Source organism: Cavia porcellus, unplaced genomic scaffold (genome assembly GCF_034190915.1).
Source record: "Cavia porcellus strain 051 isolate PalLab524CR breed Dunkin Hartley unplaced genomic scaffold, mCavPor4.1 scaffold_6, whole genome shotgun sequence".
Lineage (NCBI taxonomy): Eukaryota > Metazoa > Chordata > Mammalia > Rodentia > Caviidae > Cavia > Cavia porcellus.
In genome coordinates, this window is record NW_026947489.1 from 34242037 (window position 1) to 34262111 (window position 20075).

Below are 20075 nucleotides of genomic sequence, written 5' to 3' on the forward strand. Positions count from 1 at the left end.
GAACTAGGTTTTCTTTTTTAATAAAGGAATATATTCAAACTTACAGAAACTGTAGAGAAGAGGAAGAAAGAAAGAACCACTGATGGGAGAGAATATGAAAAGAAGTATAAAAGGATAAAACAATGATAGGATTCTGGTCTTGGAGAAAAATTTTACCCTTCATTTGCCTCTGAAAGAAGCAGTCAACATTCCATAAGCCTCAGGTAGCAAAATATAAAGATGAATATATTACTTCCAGAGACTATCAAGTTTCTCTCTAAAATCAAGATAAAATGTACTGTGAAAATGAAAAAGCTATACTGTGACGCAAGATTGGCAGGAAAGGAGATTGCTAAGAATTTGGAATAAATAATAAAGGATAAGGGAGCTGAGCAATGACTTGTAAAAACCACACAGCCATATGAAGGTACACAGCAAAACTCATGCTTATTTGATTTTCTCTAGCTTTTTCCAAAGATTAGATGGCTGTTAAGATTAAAGAGATGGACTGTGCATGTAACTGAAATTTTACAAAGAAGATGTGGTAGCAGGACTAGGTAACAAAAGAGATGTGTCGCAGAGTGGAGTTATAATAGCAGACCAAGATTTAATACAGAACAATACGGAAAAGAGAAAAACAATAGAATACCGAGTGTTCAAGGGAGTAACAAGCTCAGTGGAGTAGAGGAAGAGGAAAAGAAGACCAAAGGCATAAGAAACATGGGAAGACAGTGTGGAGAGATTGGAGCGTGAGTTAGGGGCATTTAGTTTCAGAGGCAAAATTTCTGGTGTTGATTAAATTGTGTGTCATCGTGGATGACAAAGAGCTTCAGAACACCATGTGACTGTGTGAATGGCTCAACAGCTGCCCCATCAAAAACCACGGTCAAAGTCACGCTGCTGCTCTGTCTACACAGGATCTACAATCAGGTCTTTTGCCTGGACTGTGGGGAATTTGAAGGCAATGCAGAAGGAGCAGCACCCGGGCAGTCGTGCTTTTAAGAAAGTGGACGTGTATTTTGCACTGTTAAAAGTTCTGACCATGAACGGAATGACTGACAAGGAGGGAAATTGAGCATCACGAGATGTAAAAGGTAAGGAACATGATGACTGAGTATGAGTCATGCATAGAAACGTGGAAGTTGTCCAGGACATTAACGATAGGAAAAGTTTTCAGTGAAGGCAATACGGTACCCTGGTGGTCTGTAGGAAACAATGACAAATAAAGCACGAAAACAGTGTAACCTGATGACGTGGCAGTTAAATAAGGACAGGAATTCCCAAATAGGTTAGAAAGTACCTGATCTGGAAGTGGCATTTTAGAATTAGAAAGTCGACCACATTGTGTTTAGCAATGAGAAAACCAAAAAGATTATTCAAGATCTACTTGGTTTTCAGCTGTGCTTTTTCTGTAATGATCAAACCAAAATGTGAGGTTTCCTTTTCTTCCTTCACCTCGGAATACTGTTTGCCTGTTGTTCATGTAAGCCGCCACTGCATGTAACTTTCACCCCTGAGGTCTGCTTCACTGCGGCAGCAAGATAAACAGACGTGAACTGTTTGTTTCATTTCCATCAGGAGTCTTTCTACTTGCCTTCCATGAAAATGGGGTGATATGAGCCTGCTTTGTTGGGATGATGTCAGAACCCCAGAAATTTCAGCCACACACAGTAACCAGTAGACACCCCGTCCTACCATTCAATTTCTTATTCCTCTTTATCATCCTGCCTCCTCATTTACATTTCTCTTTATTTCCTCCTTTGTTCCCCATTTAAAACTAAGATCATGCTTAAATACTGCATTATGAAATTACACAGACACTTCATCTCCCAGAATAACAAGCCTAAAATCTTTTAATTTTGGGAGAAACAAACACACAAATAAAAATCTACTTACTTAGGTACCAAGACACTCAAATCCATATTATTAATTTTGTATTTGTTTTCATTAATTTGCTTTTTTTAAAAAAAATGAATTTAGTTATCTACTTCCCAAGTTTTGGCAATGGCTTCTGATGAATCCAATTATATCCCTCAGTTTCCCTAAGTGGGAAAATATCCATCATTTACCCCCTCTGAAATCTGTTAACAGACTTCATAGTTTAAACTACTATGTTAAAAAATATATTTTTAAAGTCAAAATAAAGCTGGTGTTACTGCAACATTGCCATTATTAAAAGCATCTCATGTGTCTAAAAGCATCTCATGTATGCTAAACGTAAGTGGCTAATTTAAAATTAGTGTGTATGGTAAATTATAAAGCAAGACTACATAACATGTAAGCCTATCTTTGAGTTAAAGCTGATTTATTGCAATGATTTTGTCACTTAGAAAATGTCTTATTTTTAGGACATAAACCTAGAAAAAATATTTATTAGGCTTCTGTAAAATCAAAACAAAAGCACAACTATGCTCAATAAAAATTGAGCTTTTTGATATTAAATAAAATAAAACAACTAATTTTTAAAATTTCACCTAACATTATATTATTAAGAAAAAGTATCTCAGAATCCTTTGTGTCTTTTTTTCCCCCTCCAAACAATTCTAGTGAGAAACCTTAGCATTTTATTTGATTATTTAAGAGTTCCCTTTGGAGTGGCACTAGATGAAGCTTGATATTACTATGTATAAATAAATAATTTGAAGGTTTCTATGTCCATATAAAAATTCTAAAATCTGATAAGTAGGTTTCATTTTATCTCTTATTATTTCAGTGGTGGAAGGTCTGGTTTTTCTCTCCTCTCAGCAGTCCTCCCAGGGAGGCTCTACCAGGCTCTCTGGTGGCCTAAAGGATGTGTTTAGGATCTCATCAGCCATTTTAATCTGATTGCCGTTCTGCATTCTAATCTGTGCTCGTAGGGCTTCTCTGAAATAGGCAGTACTGCATCACTACCTCTTCTTTACCTTCTCACTCACAACCATACATATGTCAGGAGTTGCACATTCCTAATGGTAGATCTGCTTCTTAATATAGTGTGTTTGGTGATGCTTTTCTTATGACTGTGAACAATGGAGCATTCAGTTTGCAAGCCTATAATTTTATGTCACTTAATAATATCATAGTTGCCACTAATGACCTTATAAAAAGGCAAACGGAATTCATGAGTATATTATCAGCAATTTTTAAACAAATATTTGCTTGACACCTAAAATATGCCAGGACTTGGGGTAGGCATTAAAATACAAAGATGAATAAACATATTTCCTGCCTTCAAAAAGTTACAGTCAAGTAAAGAGACAGTCAAGAGTAAGGCAAAAAATTGAATTATAAAATTACTTTCGGATGCAGAAGATGAACAAAATTAGTAAGCCTAGGACAAAGGTCAGAAATGGCCAAGTTGGATATCACACAGCAGATATTGTCTGAGCATCTTCGAAGGAAGAACATGAGGTAAAAGGAGGTTATTTCAGCCAAAAGCACGTACAAGAATCTAGAGAGGAAAAACACACCTCTCAATAGTTAGCTACGGAGAGAGCATAGCAGTACTCTGCCAGCATATGGAATGATAGCAGTCGACACGACACTGACATCGTACTTTGTAAGTTCTTATGATGCAGTAATGACACCTGGCTTAGGTGCCAGGGTTTCTTCAGCTTCGGAGGTATTGCCGTCCCATGGAAATGAAGAACGAGCCATATGTGACTTCTCGAACCTCAGAACACTACATTAGATTCACAAAGCCTTCCAGGAGCAGGTTATGTGGTGACTGCAACCCACTTATAAGGAGTGTTTCTGACAAACAAGGAAAAGGGAAGAGCAAAAGCACGCACGTTATCCCTGCATAGCCAGACACACAGAACGGAAGTCATAGAAAGTTTTGAAAACTCAAAGACTCAACAGAGCCCATCACAAAAACTTACTCCACAAGGAAAACCTTTCTCTCATGTTATCTTATGTGCTCATCTCCCCTTTATCCTTTGGGAACAGTCTCACTGTGACAATCCTTTGTCCTCACAGAGAATTGCAATCTGTTATCCTTATCAGTTCATTTTTATCTGCTAACCCCTCCGGACTTGGCTTCCCTCCTTCAATAGCTCATGTTGCACAGCCCCTCTTTCTAATGACTCCGTAAACGCCCTCAATTCCCTGAGCCCTTTCTTATTCCATCACATTCACCTTACAGCCCACTGTGATGACTCCGACAGTGTGTTTTCTTTGGACCAGAGCCATGGAACTGAGCACTTCTGGACCAAATCTCTTAACAGAGCAGGTTGGGACCACAGTTAATTAATGGTCATCAGCCTCAAATGATAACTTAATACTGAGATTCTCACATGGCCTCCCATTCATTGTGGTGACCAGTTACCAGCTTGTTCACATGTTTCAAACTTTCCTCTTTTGTTCGAAGCAGGTGACCCGATCAATCTCATAGTTCACTAAGAACAGAGAAACAACATACCACTTCTTATATTGTCTTCTCACTGAAGTCTACATCTGTGATCTTGCCTCCTATTGGAAGAGGTAGCTCTCAATTTAAAATTATTTTTCAGTGTTTCAGATAACCTTTTTCACTTTCCTTATTTCCTTTACCTCTTTTTAATGGATCATTCCCATTAGCATTCTGATACGTTCTAACATCTCTCATAGTCCAAAAGGATGTCAATCAGAACAAAACTTTCCCTTTCTCTCCATCCCCTTCTACTCCATGATATTTGATTTCTTGTCTTTCCCACAAACTCTGTCACTATCCAAGGCAGCCTCAGTAATATCCCCATGGCTTTAGATCTTTTGTGGGTCACCAATGATTTTCATATGTTCAAATTTTATCCCATCTCTCAGCAGCTTTAAAAACTCTTTTCTACTTTTCACTTATTGGCATAACCACTTTGGTTTGGTATCAACAAACTCTCTTGGTAGTATTTCTGTTTCTTTGGTTCTTTTCTTTAAAATAGAGCCTGAGATGAAAATTTGTGTGCAAGACCTTGATATGAGAAGTGATTCCAAGGAAAGGGTGTTAGGAACTTAGGACAGTGAACTAGACAAGGGGAATAAAGCAACAGAAGTGTATTAGGAAGGTCACTGTGGTTATCAAAAGGAGGAAAGAGGTAAATTCCCATCTCCTGACAGCTGTGTAGAATGCAGATCCTGACTATGCTACTTCTTTCTACCTTTCAGCTAATTTTTTTGTTTCTCAGTACTTAGGACCTGCCTGTCTTCCTTTATCATTTTACTGCCTCTTCCCAATAATCTCAGGCTTTCTTTTGCTTTAAATGGCATCTAAATTTTACAAACCCTGTGTTTTTATTCATCATGTTGATTGCATTTCTAGGTACAACTTTGTACATGGTATCTCCATCAGATATCAGTCCTTTTATTCTTAGGAATCTCAAACTCACCTCTTGATTCCAATGACACTCCAAATCTGCTTCTTTACATGGCACGTCACTCACTGAGTTACACAAATGGAAGTCATTTTAGCAATCACTTATTTCTGCCTACATCCAATCCATGACCACCAAGTGCTATCAATTGTACAACTAAATTGTATTTCAGATAAGTCCACTTTTTTGTTTCCTTCCGTGTGTTGACTATTGTAGGAGATCGTTTTCATATCCATCCTGCACACAGGCAGAGTAATCTTGCAAAAGCCTAAGTCAAACTTTATTACTCTTTTTTATTGAAAGATTTAAGTGCCTTGATAGAATCTTTAAAGAGTTAATAATTTCTACCGCATTTTGGCAACACATCCATGTTGATACATATTACTTTGCTTAATTCACAGGAGTATTCACTTTAATTCATAAATGTTTCTCATTTGGACAATAAATTACATGGTCATGATATTCTTAAAATACAAAATTCCTATAAGATCTGTTCTGTCATTAACTCACATTATTAACCATAATCCACTTGAAAGCACCAACAGTTTCCTGCTTCAAAGTTCCCCTAAGCCCTTTGCTTGGCCAACTTCTTGTTTGCTATCAAAAGTCAGCTTGAGGCTATCTTGTAAAATGCATTTTTCAGCTCCATAATGTCAAGCATTTCTGCTATGATCTTTTTTGTATCATACCCTATGTAACTGCATGTGTATTTGTTTACCCCTATCTTTTCCACTACATACTAAGTTCCAAGTAGGCCAAATAAGCCATAACTGCTCTTTTAGTCACTTTCTTGTTGCTGGGATGCAATACCCAACAGCCACAAATCACAGGAGAAAAGGTTTATTTTGGCTCACAGCTTATAGAGATTTCAGTTCACAGTTGCCCAGTTATTAGGCAGAATAGCATGGTGCAAGGGCCTGGGTGGAGAAATAGCTGCTCAGTATATGGGCATCTAGGAAGCAGAGAGTGAAGGGAGGAGCAAGGGAGGGAGAGGAACCCTAGCAGGCCACCACCCTAGAGACCCACGTTGTCATCCATCAGACTCAGGCCCCACCACCTAATAGCAAGTCAGCGATAGGCCCCCACACTTCATCACCTTCTGAAAGCCCACCTATGAGCATGCAAGACTCTAGTTACAATCATAACATCCTCTGCTTAGTAGGTGTATCACACTAGCAGAGTGCTAGATCACACTGTGAATGCACCTATATTGTTGAAAGGAAAGGAGACAGAGGAGAGAAAAATGCCAGTCAAAACTTTTCAATATACTTTTAAAATATGAATAAATACAAAACTGCTCATCGTGCTTGACTTACAGGAGTGCAATGAAGACATTGACAGAATATGTCAACGTGGGAGACACTTAAAATTTCCCGAAACTTTGTGAAAAGGAACAGTCTGCTAAGCTTAATGCAAAAGAGACAAATTCCACACAGATAATATTTTTAAGTACCTGAGTTAGTAAGGGAATTTTACTAGCTTTCTCAAAATCAATATAAAATAAACAGAATTCTTGAAGATGATAGTGTAGGCAAAGACTTTATGAACAAAACCTGATAGCACAGGAATTATCACAAACAAATCAATAACTGGGATCCCCACTTATTAAAACCTTTTGCACATCAAGAGAAATCATCACAGAGTGAAGAGACAACACACAGTGTAGAAAAAAAAATGTTTGCTGCCTCTTCCTCAGACAAAGACTAATATCCAGAACATATAAAGAATTTAAAAAGTTAGATCTCCCAAGTTTAAAATTCTGGTGCAAAAATGAACATCTGAAATGAACAGACACTTCCCTGATGCAAAAGTACAAACAGAAAATAAATATATGAAAAATGTTCAACATCATTGGTCATTAGAGAAATGCAAATTAAAACAAAGATTAATCAGAGAATAACTGATGAAATTCTAAACCCAGAAGAGCCTTGAACATAAACTTCCTTGGTAGTATATTCTTGTTAAAAAGAGCAAAGAGAGCTAAAGTTGTAATTGTAAAGTCCATTGTAAGAAATAGTCATTGTGTTTCTTCATAATTAGATAAATCTGTAGTAAAAATATTTTTCTAGTGATTAGCACAAAATCTACCTAACATGTATTAATTTATAAGTGAAGATAAACACTTTAGGCATCTAAGAAATTGACCTCTAGATAATATTTTAAAGAAGAAGTGTCCTTTAATCCTGTCACTCATATCATGAAGAGATTAAGATGTGTTAAAAAATATATATTTGGATTCACAGAACCCAGTTGCAAAGGTTAATTAATAAATTGTATTCCGAGGCATTCTTATTTAATAAAATGAAGAATCAAATTGTCGCCACATAGTTGACAACCTATTTTCCTTAATAAAAGTGTGTTCCTGAAATTTCTTCTCTTTGGTGGATTTTCTATCACTTTTTGGAGTGTCTTTATGTAAGTGATTCAGCAAATAAACTCACAAATTTCTTGGTTTTAAGCATTCCAAAGTACACATGAGTCCATGCCTTAAGAGTTAGGTTCCAAAATCATTTACTGGGTGGTAACTTTACTGTGTGAAAGTTGTATATTGTTTTCCAAGAGCACATGTCATTTGTTTTTCAGAAAAATAAAAGGACTTCCTTACCTCCCAACCCCAAACCAAAATGTTCTCTCAGAAGAAACTTGCATGCAGAGAGGAACACATCTCTGCCATGTGACCACGGGCAAAGCTACAATGGCAAGATTAACACAATGGCACATAAACATTGCTTCATGCCAATAAATATCCCAGGATTGCTCTTGAGAAGAAAAAGCCAAATGCTTTCTATACAGACATTTTGTGCCCTCAGAAATTCCTCCACAAATCTTCTGACTAACTCCAGATTTAGAGACTCACAGATCTTACACACAGAATATTATGTAACTCCAGAGTATGATACAGTCTGCCAAGTTTTGCATTGTATTCTGGTTTCAATAAATATTAAAATTGTTCTACATGCTTAAATACAAATATTAAAAAATATAAGTACTTCAGAACGTATATAAAAGTACGTATTTCTGAACAATAAAGAGGCTCAAGAACACACAAAAAACAACTGGAGTGAAGATAAAGATGTGGAAGATATTACTTGCTCATCAAGATTCTCCAACATAGGACATTTTTTTTTCAAACTGGAAAACTTATCATCCAAAATATTCTGCACCCCAGAAATGCAAGCCAGTATTGAGCAGTTATGGGGACACTGATTTTCAAGATTGGTAAAGGTCCCTTGTGAGGGCGTTTTGCCAAGACCTTATTTCATGTATTTCAAATCTGACTTGAAATTGTAATTTCTCTTGTAGAAGTCCAGGGCTTGACTTCCTTTCTTGGGTGTTTTGCCTTCCTTTGTTTTGATGTGGGATGACTAAGGATGCTCTGGAACTGATTAACTCAAAAAGAAGCAGCTAAGAATATTTCATCCTCTTTGATAAAGTAGGAATACTAGCTTTTTCCCCCAGAGTGGAGCTGCACTAACAACTCAGCTCCGAGGGAAGAAAAAGAGTGTGAGTGGGAGTGGGAGGCACATGCATTTATTACTCTTCTTTATCTCACTGGAGCTATTTCAAGTGATCGCTGGTGGAAACTGCTGATAGTCAATCTCCTGCTTTCACTCTGCATTTGACATAAATGTTGTCAATACGACATAATCATCTCTGTCAAAAGCATCATTCATTTCCAAACTACAGAGTTATTTACAGTCGTGTCTTCACTACTCAACACTCAGCTGTGCTTCTCTGTTCTAACTGAACATGCAGCAGACTTTTAAAGAGGCTCTATTTTAGGTTAGGCTAACAACCTGAAAATGAACCCAAGGAGAAAAACTTCTTCTCTTGTTCAAGTACCATTTGGACAAATGGATAAAATTTTTCACAAGAACTGGCATTTCAAAATGAGTTCTGTTTGGTAAGAGACGTAGTGCTGAAAAGTGACATTTGTAATGACAACAATATGGATCCCCATTAAAGAAGACTGGGTCATATTGTGCTCTAATTATAACTACTTTAAATGTCTGCATATGTGTTTAATTTAGAAATCAATTACAATAATATAGCTTCCAGTGAAACACCTACTATAAATCTCTGATTGTAGAACCATGGCTGATATGGGTCTTTGATTTCAGTCAAACAGAACATATTGTGAGGAAAACTTAACCTTATGCTTCTAAGAATCCAAATGAACAACTGTTTGCTCCATGGTTTCTGTGCACACTGCTTGGTATGAGAAGCTGTGTTTCATAAGAAAGATGGTGAAATGAAGAAATAAAGGATTGTGGAAACCAGGCAGTATCTTAAAAGGAAGTTTGTTTATTTCTTATACAGCTCTTCCTTCTTCTCTTTCAAAGAACCAATCTTGGAATGACCAAAACTGTGTTTCCTAATATACATATATTGCTATATATGCAATCATATATAGGCATATATTTGTAGATATATGGATAACAGATGAAGATAACCACAGAAAGCATAATAATGGCTAGGAAAAGAGGAGTGAAATTTGGAAAATCAGAAGCAGATTCCAAACTATTTTGACAGACAAACAGAATTTGGTGATCTAAGGGCTTTCAGAAGCTATTTAGCCTCAGTGTTCTTCCTAAGGAGAACACAAGTACTACTGCCAATCTGTGCAGAGTTCCTGTCCCTTGATGTAAAAGGCATCAGGTCCATAAAGTAAAAAATAAATTAGATATTCTAAACACATTTTGTTACCTGAGAAAGTTAGAACTCGTATTGGTTTTGAAGCCAGTGCATTCTAAACAATAATAGCTACTATTGTGAACCAATTTTGTGACCGAAATTTGGTGTAGATAACAGAATTTATGCCTCCCTCCAGATCATAATTTTTTTTTTTATATCAGGAATTGAACTCAGGACCTTGCACTTGCCAGGAAGTCACTGTGCCACTGAGCTATATCATAAGTCCCATAAATATTTTATCTTTGCTCCCATTCTATAGATTAAGTAGCGACGGTCAGAAATAAAAATATTTGTTTGAAGCTTTGTAACTAATAGTAGTATAATTAACACTCTCAATACAAATACTAAGACTGTACATGAAACTTTAAAATGAAATGCTCACAATAATCCTGAAGCACTACTATTAGTACTGTTATTATGCTTATTTTACAGATAACAAAACAAAAAAATCTCAAACTTCAGCAACTTATATTGCAGTATAACTTACTTAGATACCACACTGGACTGGGACTTCGCTGTGAACTTTTTACTACACGGCCAATGCTTCAGCCATGCCAACCATGCCAAGATCCAAGCTGGAATTTTGATTTCAGTAAATACACAGATTCCATTTTACCTCTCTACCGATAAAGGTTTAAGAATGTTGAAACCGTTGGTATATTCTCTTTTGCCCTGTTGTGTGATTTTTGTCCTCCGATGCTTACCCAAGTCTACCCAAGACTCCTGGACTTTATAAGAAGTCATAATTTTCTTCCTCATAATTTCTTTCTTTCGGTATCTCATATGAGCCTCCTTTTCATTGCTAAACTAGGTGTCTCAGACGTTGGGCCCATTTTTTTTTCCTTCTTGCCTGTTTCCTTCTATTTTCCATTCATATTTTTATCTGTATTTCATTTTCCTTTCTCTTTCCCTACTGCAATCCATTTTTCTTCATCTCCATCCATCTTCTTCATGACCTCCATAGAATCCACTCTCCGTATTTTCTCACCTATAAGCATGAAAAAGAGCTCCGTATTTTTGATACACACATACATTTAAGAAAACCAGAAACAATATTTTCTCCTACAGAGAAACTCATGCATATTGATAATTGTGAGATGATTTAATGAACACATCTTTTACTGTGATTGTAACTGTCTGAGCATGTGTCATAATTGTATGCATTATCGTGGATCACCTTCCTACTGCTTAGAGTCTTGATTAAAATTTAAAAAATAAAAAGTCCAGTTTATAAGCATTAGTTACAGAATTGTCACCTCCTCACTCTAGTTATTGACAATAATTTGGAAATAGCAAACATCAAGTCTGATTTATTAGGCCATCCATTTACTATGGCCTGGGGCCACTTCTAAGTGATTAATGATGTGTGAGCTTGTTGCAATATTAAAAAGATCAACCTGCACCTTAACTCTAAGAATAACAATTGCTTTAGAGGCTTGCAACAATTTCCTTATTTTTTTATCTTTTGACATCAACTGTGAAGTAAGTAAAGCTTTTTATTCTTTTATTTGAACAAATGTGCTTAAGTAATTTATCTAAAATTCAGCATGTGTATTTGTTGTACAATCTAACCTCTGAGTTTCATTACACAATGATAAGAATTTTGGGGTAAGTATGCAAAACATTCTTCAACAAATACACACAGTTAAGTAATTCTAAAAGGGAAAAAGGAAAAACTCTATTTAGCAAACATTTTGCTTCTAGATACTGTCATTTTATGGGCTATGTCAGAATCCTTTGTCTTAGCTTTCTTTAAAATAGCAGTTTTACAATGTGCATGTATTTTAAAATGCATTATATTTCACATATTGCCTGCAAGGTAGCTTAGGTGAGTAATGTTAGAAATAACATGAAACAAAGACTATTAAATGGTTTTCCAAGGTCATTTTTTACTGACCTGGGACTTGAACCAAGGCATAATACCTCACTGGTGTTCCTTCTTATTCCACTATGCTTACCTAAATATCACATCAGACGTGTACTACATGAAGTGAAAATTACTTTTTAATCTTTTAAAGAGAAAAAAATGAATATATTCCATCATATCCTTTTTGATTTGATGTAAAAACAGAAAGAAGCATTCTGATTCATTTTGCATTCTGGATTACAATTTTCCAAGATTTCAAAACGTATACTCCACATCATGGAAGACTTTAAACTTTAATCCAGAAGACACTTCAAAATATTATAGCACTTTAGGTTTATCATTTTTTCCATTAAATTTTAATGTCTCATGGAGATAGTGTCAAGCATGAGATTTCCAGTTGGAGCAGCATACCAACATCACTTTTCATCTTCTTTGGCATTACTTTCTGACTACATTAATACCAACAAACCACAAAGTAGCGGGGATTTTTTCAGAAAAGAAACACTTTTAAATGCTTGCACATTTTGACATAAAAATTTGTTATGTAAATTTACTATAACTTTTCTAATTAAAGGATTCTTCCTTGCTAATGTGCTCCTTGAAAATTTTTGAGAATATACTTTACTATCCTTGGGGTTAAAATATCTTACTTTAGATACATACCACAATCCTCAATGATACTTTTAGCACCAAGGACATAAACATATTGCTTGTTTGTTTGTTTATTTTTCTAAATGGTGTGTTAAGTCAGAACTTCAGAAAGATGAAGAGATAAATTTTAAAATTAATCATTAAGTAATTGAATTAACCACAGTGAAAGTATGGTTTTTGTGTACATTCGTTTTCTACTGATGCAGTGCCTCATCATCATACTTAATAGTTTAAAATAGTAAAAATTTTATCTTGCAAATTAGGTAGAGAAAAGTCTACTGTGTGTCTTATTGGACTAAAATCAAAGTATCACAAGAGCTGTGCTCCCCTGGAGACATTATCTAGCTCCCAGAGTCCCTTGCATTCCTAGGTTCATGGCCATGTCACTTCCCCTCTGTCCCACTGACATCTCTTTTTCTTACAACAAGCCTCCCGCCTCTCATTCATAAGGGCCCTGTAACCCTAATAAACCATAACCCTCTTTCCTCAAGATCTATAATTTGACTATACCCACAAAGTCTCTTTTGCCAAATAAGTCTGGGAATCAGGCTATAGACATCTTTGGGAGGCTATTCTACCCTCCAGTACATATAAAATATAATTTTTAAGTCCACATTAAGATTATGACATTATTGATAAGAATACTCACGTAGAATTCATTTCTCTGTATGGATGTTGAGCTCTGTGCAGGAACAATGTGAGGGGATAAAACTACTCTGCAGCACGTCATCCCCAATGAAAATACGCGTATGTTGCCTTACAGAGCAGCATATAATTTAAATTGTGCAAAGTATAAAATGGAGACACACATGGAATTTGTTTAAAAATAAAATTTTCCACTACAGTTAGCATTCATGAGCCTCCTACTAAAAGTTACTACAGAAAATTTTGTTACCTTTCCATATATATGCGTGTCTGAGTTCTGCTACTACTAGCCTAGAGTTAAGAAAATGCAGTGTGTAAATGCTTATTTTCACTGGGGTGTCAGGCCTTCTTCTTGAGAGTTGATTTTGAATGCATTTCTACATCTGCAGTCAACAATATAATACGGATAGCTTGAATTGGGCCACTTTGGAAGCATTTACAACAAGACCAGGAAGCACTACAGATCAAGAGTTTTTCTTTCCCAGAAAGCTAATTATTAAACTTCTAGTATTTTCCTGTTTCACTGTGCACGTGCAGACATGCAATCGGTGCTATTTGGATTAAGAATTTAAAGCATATTCCAAATTAATCACGGCTAGTGAGAAGCCAATGTGGTTTCTATTAAATAACATAATACATATTTTGAACTCTTTGATATTTCTCAGATCTGTGATCATAGACTATTTTAATATTATCAAACAGTTAAAAGATAATGTAGGAAAGATAACAACATCACGTACCCCTGATATGCTGCATTGAGAAGGAATATCACTGCCAAAATATTCTTGTTCAAATTGCATAAATTCAATGCAATCGTAAGAAATCATCGGATGACCTACAATTAAGAATGAAAATGAAAATTTAAGAACATTTTTCACAACAAATGACTAGCAGTATTTTTTTTTTTTTTTTTTTTTGTACCAGGGATCGAACTCACGACCTCGCACTTGCCAGGCAGGCACTTATGCTGCTGAGCTAAATGCTTGGCCCCAAGCAGTATTCTTTTTTAAGTGGCAAGGCATAGAAAAATAGTTGTCAGATACTATAGAAAATGAAGGGAATATGATAGTCAATAAAATATAGGACTCCAGATTATACCATGACCTAGAGAAAGAATTACAGTGACCTGAAAAATTCAAATAAAATCTTTAGGTTAATATATACTATTGTAGAAATCTGTTTTTTCTGGTCTCCATAAGTGTTCCCTGTTTTGTGAGCTGACACTTTTAGGGGAAGCTGTAGAAAGGATATTCAAAAAAATATCTGTATACCTTTCAAAACCTTATCCTTAGATTATCTCTGAATATATATTTAAAAAGAAAAATAAGTGTTTTCAAAAAGAATATGTGCTTTGCAAGTAGACATACCCGACTTTGAATCCTATCTCTGTATGCATATACACATGTGAATGTATATATGTATAAAACATTTATGCTTCTATATTATATGTGTCTATACTGCCAAATGGTGTTTGAGGACTAAATGAATAAATTATTTTTGTATGGATACTGAGCTTTGTGTAGGAATAATGTGAGGTGATAATACTATTCTTCAATACTTCCTCTCTAATGAAAATATACATATGTTGCCTTAGAGAGCAGCATATAATTTAAATTGTGCAAAATGTATACAGTACAGCCATAAGTAGCCACTGATATTATCAAGCCAAATATCATGAATGAAAAAGGTGATAGTATTTATTTTGTAGAATATTAGAAGTTAAAGGAAATATTGTTCCTGAAATCCCCTAAGAGTGTGTGACACATGGTATGCACTGAATAAATAATACCTGATGGAGCTTTATGGTGTTGACATTGGAGAAAACATAAGAAAATTGTTGAATGTTTCTTACAATTATATGGCGTTAAAGGCCCTTAAATCCAGCTTCAAGTCTCTGAACATACACCATTGCAAAGGATCAAAAGTATGAGTTTCCAAAAGCTATGATTAAAAGGTTCCTTGGAAATTTTATTGCATAAAGGCCAGAGTGTGGGATTTAAATAAAGACAATTATATGAGAAGTTCTAGGACTAGATTAATTCAGAGTAACATAGTGTGAGCTGTACTGTGGGACCTGATATTGTACACAGAGTGTCATGTCCTTGTCATTAAACTTAGGAGTCACGGACTTCATGATTTCTGAATTAGGTAACAGTGCAGTTGCTTGCCAGCCTCTATCTGAAATCTCCCAGTGTTTTGAAAACCTATCTTCCTGCAAAAACACCAGCAGCTTCATTTTAAGAATGTATATTTGGAAGTGAGATGTGCTTCTAGGATTACCAGAGACTTTTTCTGGTGACAAATATTATGTACTCTCTAATAGATTCTGACACTTGTGGGCTAAGGGCCAGATGTTCAGAGTAATGCTGCATAAGTCTTGGTTTCTGATGCTGTCACTGTATGCATATACATAGGTGAATGCATGTATATACCAAACATTTAAGTTTCTGAATTATATGTGTGTATACTACTTAGATTCATCCAACAATAAGTAGCCACTGACCTTATCTAAGCCAAATCCACACTAAATATATGTGAATCATAACCAGCAAAGATGAAAATTTCTCATTATTAGTTTTAATGGCTTAGGCTTCTTGTTTAAGCACTGTTTGGTCTCATATCTGTGAAGTTACTTTCCATATCACCCATCAATTGGGTGTTATTGAATCTTTTATTGAGTTAAACACTCTTCAACATATTGACTTTTCTTATTTGAATTTATTACATTTCCAAATAATATAACCAGCCAACTTGATACTGTGTACTGCTGCCAAGTGTGATGGTGCATGCCTGTAATTCCAGCACTCAGGAGGCTGAGGCAGGAGGATTGCTTCAAGTTCAAAACCAGTCTGAGCTACATAATGAGTCTAGGCTAGACTGTAATACATAGTGAGATCTTGTCTCAAAAAAAAATTGTGTACTACTGTGTGCAAAGCTGTGCCAAACATTCAAATAAAAATTTCACCTGCAGACAATGCCATTTACACTGTCTCTATAGCTTCACTGTTAACACAAAAGTTGTATCGTTTGTATATTAACTAAAGATAAAGCAATAAACAGTAACATTAGCAATGAGAAAGTGGGCAGTTATAAATACCTTTTTAGTATAACCAAGTAGAAACCAAGAAGCGAAACTCAATGAATGGTCCATATTGTATGAGAAATAGCCATGCACGTGATTAGGTTAAAAGCACAGGCTGATAATTCCCAGTTTAAACTGTTTCTCTCCAGACCTTTGCGCTCTCAGGCTTGGAGAACGTGCTCCACGAAGGAAAAAGCAGCAGGTTTTAAGAGCAGCTTTCAGCTATGATGTCCACACGGCTGTTCATCTTTCTTGTCCAGGAAGAAAAGAAAATTCTCAAGTACCTTCGGGGGCTTTATAGATACTCTTCCTTCAGCTCAGTATTTCTGGGCTTCGTAAAACAAAAGTGCTGAGAGTGACACAGTGAAGCAGTCCGTTTATTCCAAATGCTGAAGTGCTTCCTCTGCGTTGCATTTTACAAGTTTACACTTTTGGAGCCATTTGAACTACTCGTTGGCTCAGTGGTGCAATATTTTTTTAAAGTTATTTCTGACCATAACAGACACTTTTAGACCCACAGTGATGAGCAAGCCCCAGAGGCAAAATACAATAAAGATTTAAGGGCTGTTCAGCGAGGCATTGTGGCTTCTCTGCGGAGGCGTGCACAAGCGGGAGGGCTGTCCCGGCACGTTGTTATTTCTGACAATGCTGTTGTTTGTTTTATTTTCAATTTATGCCGGCTCTTTGGGGCGCTGGAAAGAGTGATCCAAAGGAAGATCACCTTTCATCTAAGATGTGAAAGCATTTTTGTTTTTCGTTTTTATTTTTGTGCTGTCATTCTTTTTTGATTTGATAAACAAATTGTGTTTGAAGAAGATAAAATATCCAGAAACAGAACTTAAATTACTTCCACTATGCCTCACATCAGCCTCTTGTGACTGGCTTTCTGTACATGTGTGGAAAAGATGAGACACATTGAATTCTATATTTCAATTATTTTCTCTAAATAAAGCAAACTCTTTTTATTCTTTTGCTTACTCCGGGAGAAAAATAAATGTAGTCTAATTCTTATCATAAAATTCTGAATTTACTACAATATTATGAAATGCATATTTGCTGTCTCTGAAGACTTCCATTATGGGAGTGCTGGGATTATCTTTGGATATTTTACTTTTCTAGATATTTAACCTGGATTATAATCAATTTGGTTTAGCAGTCTTTTGAGAATCGTAAGAGTTGTAGTGGTCCCAGATTCAGCCAAATATTATTTTAAGGATAAGTTTAACAAATTCTTTTTCTAGTAGAAGTAACTAATATGAATTTTCTTACACTTTTCAATCAAGAGTAATAGCTGTAAAAGAGAAAAGACCAAAATATTCTTTTTTAAAAAATACATATATATGAACATTATAATATATATCTTTTTATGCATAAATATATGTGTGTATGTGTAAACATATATACACCTATACATACACTGATATGTGTATACAGAACATACAAATACTTGTGTCATATTTGTGGATGATTGTACCATGTGGTACCCTGAAAAACGATTGCCTCCCTCAACTACTGAAGGATTTGTTTGTATGATAATTTCTTGGCAAATATACAAATGCAGGTGAAGAACAGAAGCTGTTTTAAACTACAGAAACTTTGGTCCATCACATCCTGCCTCTCCTCTGAAATATCATCCTTACCCTAATTCTTAGTTCATCTCTTGCTGGTGTAAAGGAATATTCAGATCTGCCCTATTTGTCTTTGGAAAAAATATTTTCAGATTATCATGGACACTCAATTATACCCACTATATTTTTTTTTATTTAAAGAGAGAAGAAAAGAAAAAAAAAAGGACATCAAAAAAAATGCAGTAAAAGGGTACAAATAATACAGCATTTCAAGAAAAAATATATACAGTACAAAATCACCAGTTAATAGGTTACATATTATCTTCCCAGAAACAGTTGTCCATATCACTAAATTAAAGCATATAAAGTAGACATTTGTACAGTGGAATTGGAGACAGTTCCGTTCAGTGATCTAACAAAAGCTCAGTTATATGGTTTTCCATCCTACACACTCGAACATACCTGTGGTTATATGCCTTAGTCCACCTTACTTTCCTCTCTTTTTTACAGTAACAATTAGACTTTTAGGGTTTATTACTCTGACGGTTCTTATTACTTTTTTGAAGAGAATAAAACCAAATGTGACTAAGCAAACCAGAGTCAGTTAGAACAGAATACCCTCTATATTTTAATATGATTGTGTGTTGTCTAGGACACTACTGCACCCTATCCCTGTGAAAATGCAAACTTGATGAGTAGAGGAATTTTGGACTTTTTCCCGCTCTATACTGCCATAACTTCTAGGACAGTTTATACTCCTGGCATATAAATAAACACAAAAATGATATCTATATTTCCCATATAAAATTTCTACTAGATATTTTATATAGCAGCATGTGGCTACTCACTTCTGTCTCTGAAAAATATGCACAATTAAGTTCATTTTATTACCCATGACCTCAAGCTCTAGTCCTACAAATTACCAAGTAAAGACTACTAAATGGACCCTCAGTATATTTTCCCTGAAAATAAGGGTCAAAATACACCCAAGATTTGTTTCTGCTTTGCCTTTAATATCTACTGTGCTTTTTGTTCTACCATCTGTTAAAAAAAGGAATACTGAGACCAGTTGAATTCAAGTTTACTTAAGGAAGAAAAAGGTGCCAGGCAACATTTTGGACCAAAGATGGTACAGAATGTTTATCACATGTACAGGCTACATTTATATATGTCACCAAGGAAGTGACATATATAAATAGCCTGATTGGCTTCCATTGTTATTTTGTTTATTGTATAGTCATATTCTCTTATTGGCTGTGAATTCAACTGCTGAAACTTAGTTGCTTGGTTACAAGGATATTCTCTTAGGTTAGTTTACAACTTCTTTACACCTCAAGCTAGGGTACAGTTCACTATGAAACTGTATTATTATGTACTAATTATGGCTGCTTTGGGCCAAAATTAGTTCAAGTATAGAAGCTTATTTAGGCCTAATTTATTTTGTTCCAGTGCTCCTAAATATTCATTCATAGTCTGCTTATTTTAGATGATATTTTCTCCTCTGGATGTCCATTAAACATTATAAATGACATCATTTATAATCATACTTGAAATACTTATCTTCAGACATCTTAGCAGTAATTCATTCATTGCTTACTTCTCTCTTATCTTACTGCCTCACTCCCACACATCCTGCTATGGACTGCAATTATCTCTCAATATAATATGTTAAAGCTCTAACCTCCAAAGTGATGATATTTGAAAATAGGACTTTTTAGGAGTTAATTAGATTTAGAAAACTAGTACAAGCAGAGCCTCAGTGCTGGAATTTTGGCCTTACATGGAGATGAAAGCATCAGAGCTCCTTCCTGATGTGTCAGAATAGGGAGAAGCCAGTCACCTGTGAACCAGGATGGAGGGCCGCCCCAAGAAAGACACTGCATCAGCATCCTGAGACTTCAGTCACCAGAACTATGAGAAATAAATGTTTGGTCCAGTAGTGCAGTCTATGAACCTAAACTCAGTGTGAATAAGTAAAATATGTCCACACCCGCAGGCTGAACCCCAGGGCAGCACTAACATTATCTGTACTGCACTGTATGGAGACCATGCTCTTACCATGCAGCTTCTCCTAATGACTATCAAATGTGCAAGAGAAGAGCCGCGTTTTAATTCTTGGATTCCCAGGGCCTTAGCAAAACACCAGATGCATGTTAGGTGCTCAACACGTATTGCTGAATTATAAAAGAATGAGTAAACAGATAGATTAAATAAAGGAGGCAGTGTCACAAAGTATATTACAAGTAGTGGCTTAAAACATTTTTTAT

General features: G+C 35.6%; 1 long non-coding RNA gene across 1 annotated transcript; it reads right to left on the reverse strand.

Moving 5' to 3' along the window:
- Window positions 1–9332: 9332 nt before the first annotated feature.
- On the reverse strand, window positions 9333–16826 carry LOC134476252 (uncharacterized). The gene is made up of 3 exons (XR_010047833.1): window positions 16256–16826; window positions 13899–13993; window positions 9333–10983 (listed from the first exon to the last, which is right to left on the reverse strand). It is a non-coding gene; the product is annotated as an uncharacterized LOC134476252 (long non-coding RNA).
- Between the last annotated feature and the right edge of the window lie 3249 nt (window positions 16827–20075).